General features: G+C 43.6%; 1 protein-coding gene across 2 annotated transcripts in view; it reads left to right on the forward strand.

The window, feature by feature from the left end:
- LOC121920895 (brother of CDO-like) overlaps positions 1-9,014 on the forward strand; it is a 29,858-nt gene that overhangs the window by 17,665 nt on the left and 3,179 nt on the right. The window lies entirely within an intron of this gene.

The following is a 9,014-nucleotide window of genomic DNA, read 5'->3' on the forward strand; positions in this document are numbered from 1 at the left end:
AGGCAACCTTTTGAGCCGGGGGCCGGGTTGCTGTTCCCTCAGACAACTGGGGGGGCCGAAGGGGGGGAGCTGTCCACCCTCCGGGGGCGGGGCAGCATGTCGGGGGTGGAGCTTCCACCCTCTCGGGGGTGCGGGCTGTGTGCCGGGGGCGGAGCTTCCACCTCTGGGGGCGGGGCTTTCTCTGCTCCTTTACCCAACCTTCCGCTGTCTGAGAGACAGCTAGAAGGGGGGGAGGGAGGGGGGTGACAGGCCGCGCCTGCTCCTCTGCCATTCCGTGGCCCCCAGCTGCCTCTTCAGAGAACCATTAAGGGCCCGTGAGGGGCAGGAACACAGGCACGCGGCCCTGCTCCTCTCCTCGGGGCTTGCCAGGCTGAGGTGTCCTCCGAAGGACACCTCAGGGCTGCCAAAGCCCCGTGGGGGAGGAGAGGCGTGTGCCTGCCTCTCCTCCTTGGCCCCTTCCTTCAGGCCGAACGGCTCCAAGGAGCCCGTTCGGCCGAAGGGTCGGCCGAAACCACTCTCATTGTTAAAGCAGACCTTTTAGCATTGAAAGCACTGAACATATACACAGAAATGCACTTTGGAAGTCACACTGTCTCCCCTTCAGAAGACTGCATGTCCCACAACTGAAATATCATCATCACTACACTCTCATTGTAAAGCAGACCTTGTAGCATTGAAAGCACTGAAAATCACAAAATGCACTTGGAAAGTCACACGGTCTCACCTGCAAAAGACGCAGTCCCACAAATGACATAATCATCAGCACTACACAACATTGTAAAAACAGGCCTTTTAGCATTGAAAGCACTGAAAATACACAGAATGCACTTTGGAAAGTCACACTGTCTCCGCTTCGGAAAGGACTGCATGTCCCACAAACTGAATATCATCATAACAACTCATTGTAAAAAGCAGACCTTTTAGCATTGAAAGCACTGAAAATACACAAAAATGCACTTTGGAAAGTCCAACTGTCTCGTGCAGAAAGACTGCCAGTTCTTCAGTCTTCTTTTGGCGTGCCTCCTTCGTGCCTGCTCCTTCCTCGTCTTTCTGTCTTTCTCGGGTTTTTTTTGTGTGTTTCTTTCTTCTTTTCCGTCCTCTTCTGCCTTTCCCTCACTCCTGCTCTTCCTTTCTACTTCTTCCGCTTCTTCATCCTTTTTCCTTCTCCCCCCTCCCGATTCTTCCTCCCTCCCTACACTCCCTCCCTCCCGCCCTCCTCTTCTCCGTCCTTCCTTCCTTCCTTCGTTCCTCTTCTTGTGCTCATCTTTTCCCTTCGCCTGGCCCTCCCTCCTCCTGCTCCTGCCTTCCGTCCTTCCTCCTCTTCCTCCTCTTCTTTCATATCCTTCCTCCTCCTTCCCCCCCTCCTAGCTCCTTTCCTTCTTCCTTCCTTCCGCTCTTCTTCATCCTTCCCTCCCTCCCCTAACTCCTCCTTTCGCTTCCTTCCTCTTTCTTCATCCATTCTCTCCTTCTTCTCTCCCTGCTCTGCGCCTCCTTCCTTCTTCTTCCTCCCTCTTCTTCATCCTTATGCGTTTCCCTTCCTCCTCCTCCTCGCTCCTTCCCCCCTCCTCTCCTGCTCCTTCCTTTACTTTCCTTCCTTCATTCCTCTCAGCCTTCAGCCGCTCTGTCTTCTTCATCCTTCCCTCCCTTCCCTCCTCTCCTCCTCCTACTCCTTCCTTCCTTCCTGTCCTTCCTTCCTTCTTCCTGGTCCTCCTTCTTCCTCCTGCTTTCTTGCATCCTTCCTCCTCCTTCCCGTCCTCATTCCTCCCTAACCTGCTCCTTTTCCTTCGATAGATAGATAGATAGATAGATAGGGAGATAGATAGATAGATAGATTGGATGGATGGATGGATGGATGGATGGATGGATGGATGGAGATAAGCAAGCAAGCTAGCCAAGATTAGAGAACGAGTTGGGGTAAATGCAGTGATGTTTTTTAAATTTTTATTTGATGTGCATTGGAAGAGGGGTGGTCTTATACGGCAAGTATATCCCAAACTCTATATTTTAACTGGAAAAGTTGGGGATCGTCTTATACGCCCAGTCGTCTTATACACCGGAAAATACGGTACCTATTATTACTAATGAAAGAATATTTACAGAATGGAACAAAGAAATAAGCAAATTTCTTTGGAAGCGGAAAAAGACAAGGATTAAGTGGCAGATACTAAAAAAAGAAAAGGATAAGGGAGGTTGTGCATTACTGGATTTGAAATTATATTTTTGGGCTTGTGGTTTACTTTGGTTGCAGGACTGGATCAAATTGGAAAATACAAATCTACTGAACATAGAGTCATCAAACATAAGATATGGGTGGCATGCCTATATTTGGTATCAAAAGGAATTAGTTAATAAGGATTTTGTAAATCATTCCATTCACAAGGTGCTGTTAAAAAATTGGACCGCAAGTAAAGCAAGATTCTACACTGGTACCCCGGGATACGAACGCGCCGCGATACGAAATTCCCGGGATACGAAAAAAATAAATTAATTAATTATTTCCGGGTTACGAACGTTTCCCCGGCTTGCGAAAAAAAGCCGGCGCTGTTTTGAATGGAGCCGCGGCGCAGCCGCGGCTTTTCCCCATTAGCGCCTATGGGGATTCGGCTAACGAAAGTCCCCCGGGTTACGAAAATGGCGCCGGAACGAATTAATTTCGTAACCCGGGGGACGAGTGTATTCAAAAACGCCAATACGGGTTTCCACTCAAGAGGCTTTTTATAGTAGGTGGGAAGAAAATCAAAACTGGTTGAGGTACCAGGATTTGATAAAAGTAAATGATAATGGTGGGATAGAGATAAGAACCAAAGAGGTATTAGAAAATGGGGGAAGAAAAATTGATTGGTTTTGGCTATTTACAAATTAAATCAAAATTTAAAGAGAATTTAGATAAAGATGGATTTGAGATTAGACATAATGAAATAGATAAAATAATATGGGATAAAGACAAGGGGAAAATATCAAAGTTCTATTAACTGCTATTGTCAAGAAAATTGGAAGAAGAAACTGTGACATCAAATATGATAATATAGGCACAGGAGATAGGGCATCCGATATCCATGGAAAATTGGGAAAACTCCTGGAAAAAACATCAAAATTTACGATTGCTCAGGATCTCAAGGAAAATTATTTGAAGATAATGAACAGATGGTATTTCACACCACCAAGAATAGTGAGGATGTACAAACTAGGTGAGAGCAAATGCCAGAAAAAAAGGGGGATCCTATTATTACTATTATTAAACTTTATTTCTAGAGCGCTGTAATTATACACATTATCCTATTATCACGTATGGTGGTCATGTATGGTGGTCATGTGCTAAAATAAAACAGTTCTGGAAAGAAGTTCACAAGGCAATGCAAGACATTTTCAAAATAAAATATCCAATGGTACTGGAGCTATGACCCCTTTTTTGGGAACTGAGATAGAAAAGAGATACTGGAAAGTAGTTTTATATTTTATAACAGCAGCTAGGCTATTACTAGCAAAAAATTGGGAAACAGAAAAAATTCCAGAAACAGATCATTGGATACAAAAGATTTGGGGATTAAGAGAGATGGATAAATTAACTATGTTGCTACAAAACAAAAGTAAGGAAGGAGAGATTTGGAAACAGCTGGAAGAATATGTGAATGTGATTTGGGACATTAGAATATGAAAAAAAAAGGTTAGTGCTTCGCAGCATTAGAGAAGAAAAGCTTAGCATAAAATGGTAATATAAATATAAGATCGCAAGGGGAACAGAGAGACAAAGAGCAAAACGACAGAATGAGAAAAATAGAAGCCCAAGAAAGCGTAGCAAATGGTGGAAAATGACTGCAAGGGCGTATAATTTTCACTATTTAGTGTTTTGTACTTTTTTTTGTACTTGCGTTTGGAAAACAAATAGAAGATGTAAATAGAGAAAATGTAAACAGTAGGTACATGAAGATACAGTCTGCAAAGAACAACTGTTAATCTATGTATATATACATCAATAAAGTTTTTTGGGGGGAAATCTTCCTGTTAGGCAGAGGACAAGAAGGAAAAGGGAGAAGCTATTCTGGTATGAAAATTTTTTTGTAAAAATGAGCTTTGCTGTCAGAGGCTTAACTGAGGTAAGCTTGTACTTTACACCCTGGAATGTTACATTTGCTGGTTGTTGTTTTTTAAGTATCAAAATGGGGAAAAAAATCAACAGATTTGCTGGGATGTTTTTTGTTCTAGACATGTTTTGTGTTGTTTATTTATGGGAAAACACTGTATGTTACAACTGGCCTTAATTTGGGGACACTATATGGGTGACAACATCTTGTAGTTCTACTTCAATGTGGATGTTGCAACTGTATGTTAATATGTAGCAATACTTACTGAATGCTTTATCTATTCTCCAGCCATTGGCCTTTTCTTCACGTTTAAATTTATTCTGAAAAGAGAAAGTTGTGCCATGTTGATTATTTTCACTGAATGAATGAGATTGCTTAGTCCATTCCCTGAAGCCTATTGCCAGTCACCACAAGCCATCACCCCTCATCCCCAAATTTTATTTGCACTCATTCAATCATTCAATGAAACTCAATCATTACAGATGACAACAAATTAGTAGGAGTAGCTAATACCCCAGAGGAGAGGATCAAAATTTAAAATGACCTTAATAGATTAGAAAGATGGGCCAAAAATAACAAAATGAACTTCAACAGGGAGAAATGTAAGATACTGCACTAAGGGCAAAAAAATAAAATGCATAGATATAGGGATCGATATGTCCTAGTAGAAGTGACCAGTGACCAGTGGGGTCCTACAAGGGGTCTGTCCTGGGCCCAGTGCTATTCAACATCTTTATCAATGACTTGTAGGACAAAATTGGAGGCATACTTATCAAATTTGCAGATGACACCAAATTAGGAGGAGTATCTAATACCCCAGAGGACAGGATCAAGATTCAAAACGACCTGAATAGACTAGAAAGCTGGGTCAAAGCTAACAAATGAAATTCAACACAGAGAAATGTAAGGTACTGCACTTAGGGCGGAAAAATGAAATGCACAGATATAGGATGGGGGACACCCGGCTGAATGAGACTACATGTGAGGGATCTGGGAGTCCAAGTAGACCATAAGTTGAACATGAGTCAACAGCACGATGCAGCAGCTAACAAAGGCAATGCAATTTTAGGCTGCATCAATAGAAGTATAGTGTCTAGATCAAGGGAAGTAATAGTGCCACTATATTCTGCTCTGGTCATGCCCCACCTGGAATATTGTGTTTAGTTCTGGGCACCACAATTAAAAAAGGACATTGAGAAACTGGAGTGTGTCCAAAGGAGGGCGACTAAAATGGTGAAAGGTCTGGAAACCATGCCCTATGAGGAACGACTTAGGGAGCTGGGGATGTTTAGCCTGGAGAAGAGAATGTTAAGAGGTGATATGATAGCCCTGTTTAAATATTTGAAGGGATGTCATATTGAGGAGGGAGCAAGCTTGTTTTCTGCTGCTCCAGAGACTAGGACCCGGAACAATGGATGCAAGCTCCAGGAAAAGAGATTCCACCTCAGCATTAGGAGAAACTTCCTGACAGTAAGGGCTGGAACAAACTCCCTCAGAGTGTAGTGGAGTCTCCTTCCTTAGAGGTCCTCAAACAGAGGCTGGATGGCCATCTGTCGGGGATGCTTTGATTGTGATTTCCTGCATGGCCGGGGGTTGGACTAGATGGCCCTTGTGGTCTCTTCCAACTCTACGATTCTATGATTCTAGACCACAAGGTGAACATAAGTCAACAGTGTGATGTGGCAGCTAAAATGGTCAATGCGATTCTAGGTTGCATCAATTCTCTTGACCCCTCCTCTTTGTCTAGCTATCGTCCGATTTCTCTTCTCCCCTTTCTTTCTAAGGTTTTGGAACGGGTTGTTTATTCTCGGTTGCTTGAGCCACTCCATTCTTTCTTGAAAACCATTCCAGCATTGAATCCCTTTCAGTACTGGGTTTTTCTTGCCAGATGCATTCATACAGAACAGCTCTCACTAAGATCTCGAATGGACCTTTTACAGGCCAAAGGCTAATGGCCATTTACTCGTGTGCTCATTCCTTCTTTCCGATGTGTCTGCAAGCACTTTGACAACATTGTTATCACTGGTCTCCTAATTGAACATACTTCGCTGAGCCATTGGGTTCTCAGACGGTCTGTTTCTAGACTGGTGTTAGAGTTCTTATTTCGTGTCTGGCAGATCTTTTGCGATGGTAGTTGCAGGGTGGTATGACTTCATTTCCTGTTGCCCGTATCTGTGGGAGTTTCCACCAGGGCTCTGTTCTGGGTCCTCACCTTCTGGTTGGCCTTTCTCTACTACACACTGGTCACCTTAGGTAAACTCATCAGCTGCTTTTGGTTTTTCACGTACCATCTGTATGCCGATGACACCCATTGCGGTAATCTTTTCTGCAACCCGTGACATTTTCGCCAAGGCTTGAATAGCAATTTTTGGTCGTGTCTCACGCAGCTGTCTCACAAGGGATGCGCATCCGGATGTGAAGCTCAACATGTCCAAGATGAGCTTCTTATCTTTCCTCCTAAGTCCACTTCAAACACTCCTTTTCCGTCTCTGGGGACAACTTTCTATTCAACAGTCCAGCAAGCCCCCCGTCAATCTTGGTTTTAATCTTGATTCTTCTTCCTGCTCTTGTCGTGTATCCCTCAGATCCAGACCACAGCCAAGCGTTGTAGAATTCTTTTTTTGACAATATTGCCAAAATCCGACCATATCTCGCTCTCTCGCCGCCTCTACTGCCAAGATTCCGGGTCCATGCCTAGTGATTCGACGACTGGATTATTTAAACTCCTCCTGGCCTGGGCCTTCCTCTTTCTCATCTCCGTCCTTTAATCTCTGTCCAGCATTCAGCTGCACGCAGTATCAACACACATCCGCCCACCGTCTGACCATATCCTCTCCCTGTGTTGGCAATCCCTTCACCTGGCTCCCCCCCCATTTCCGTCCGCTTGATTACAAGCGTACTGCTGGTCGACATTTAAAGCCCTCCAAAGGGGCTGGGCCCCTCCTTACTTATCAACCTGTCTTTCCCTCACACTCACCACCAGGGCCCTCCGTTTCTGGTAACGGCAAGTGCTGCTGGTCTCACCCAGGATTTCACTCTTGCCCAATCTAGGATTCGCCCTCCGCACTCGCGCCCCTCACCCTGGAGAACCTTCTTCCCACCGCCGAAGGGAAAGAGCCATCACGTCGTTAACCAGCTTCACGGAGTTTGAAACCATCCTGTTCAGAGAGCGTTCCCAGGCATTGCATAACTGTCACTTGCCTATGTGATGTTCTTTGGTTGTCCTGTTTTAATTGAATCATTTCCTGTATTGCTTGTATTTATAGAGATTATCGCTACTAGAAAGGCCACCCTTCCCCACCACCACTCCCTTCTCCTTTTTGTGTGTGTCTTTTTTAGAATTGTACCTGAGGCAGGGAAACCATCCGATAAAAAGATTGTATGGTCAGCGCTGTGTAAATTTACAGCGCTTTAAATAAATAAGGATAATAATAATAATAATAATAATAATAAGAATGAAAATAAATGTTGTCAGAAGAGATTCCTAGTTTGAAGGGGCCGCCCATTCCATGTGCAGTCCCCCCCCCTGAGAAGAGAGAACAAAACTTTAGACTGGAGAGCCCATCAACATCTGGGTAGCAAAGTGAGCAAGAAAACATCTCCCCTGCTCACAGTCTACTCCATGGCTATGGTGAGATATGTATTTTTATAAAGAGCATAGTCAATGTTGGCTGGAATCCTGTTGGGGAGTTTCGAATGTGCAAGCACCATAGTTGCCATGCTATGCAGTGAATCCTGTCTCAGCTCCCCCAGTCTTCACTTACTGCATGACAGCTGCTGTGATCACTGGGCATCTGTTCTCTTGTCAATCAGAAGCAGCTGACTGACATTTCCATCATCTCCCATGAGTGTTTTCCAGTGCAACAGGGAGAAGCAGGGTCCTTGTCACAATTCCCCCTCACACCAGAGATTGCTTGTGCAATGGGGGTGGGAATGTCAGCAGTTACTTTCCAAACAACAGGGGAACAGGCCTTAATTGATCACATAGCTACTACCTGGTAAGGGGGCATTACAGGATTTTCATTATCCCTATATAGTCCCTAAACTAGGAGTTATGTAAGGATTGTGAATATAAAAGTCACGGCACAACAGGATTCCAGCCAATATTCATTAATAATTATTAATTAATATGCATTTTATTAATAATTATAATTATTAATACATTTGATCTATACACGTAGAATAACGTATATTAATTTTATGCCCACCTTGCTATTTTTTCCTTTATTTTTTGCTGATAGGGATAAATAAACAAATTCAATACCTAACTTTTTTTAAAGAAATAACCACTGCAGTATGCATTTACACAGTCTTGAAAAATTAAATTTTTACCACTGTTCTGGAAAAAAGACTGTGGGAAAAGAAAGAAAGAATCCAATAATACTAACAAGCACTTTTCTCTGTTTTTAAATGTTTCTCAAAACTGAGCATTTGATCAATGGCCTTTGTCCATTACTGAACTTGTAGCAAGCAAAATTTTAAGTGGTGGAACTTCCTATTAATATGCTTTTGCAGAGTGCCACAGCCAAATGCAGTCTTCTACTGGAGATCCATCCAGGAAGTGAGAAAAGGAAGCTTAATTCTCCAACACTGTCATTAACACAATATTGTGATTACAACACTGTGTAATCCATGGGTGGGCAAATTGCAACTAGCGGACTGCATGCAGCCCTTTCCCCATCAATACCACATAGGATGCCTTCCAATGCATGAAAACACATGGGAGGGCAACCACTTCACCTCTATAAGTACCCTAGAGCTCCGTAGTGCTCCCAAATGTCTCTCTTCTCCTCTGCATTTTCTCTCAAAATAGTGACAGAAAATGATGTGCTGTCGTTACCTGTCACCATTTGAAAGAGACTGCAGAAAATATGGAGGTATCTGGACTTGCTGTGGGTAGGTGTGTGCATAGAAATCTGCCTTGTACTGCAT

This window comes from Sceloporus undulatus, chromosome 2, assembly GCF_019175285.1.
Source record: "Sceloporus undulatus isolate JIND9_A2432 ecotype Alabama chromosome 2, SceUnd_v1.1, whole genome shotgun sequence".
Classification (NCBI taxonomy): Eukaryota; Metazoa; Chordata; class Lepidosauria; order Squamata; family Phrynosomatidae; genus Sceloporus; species Sceloporus undulatus.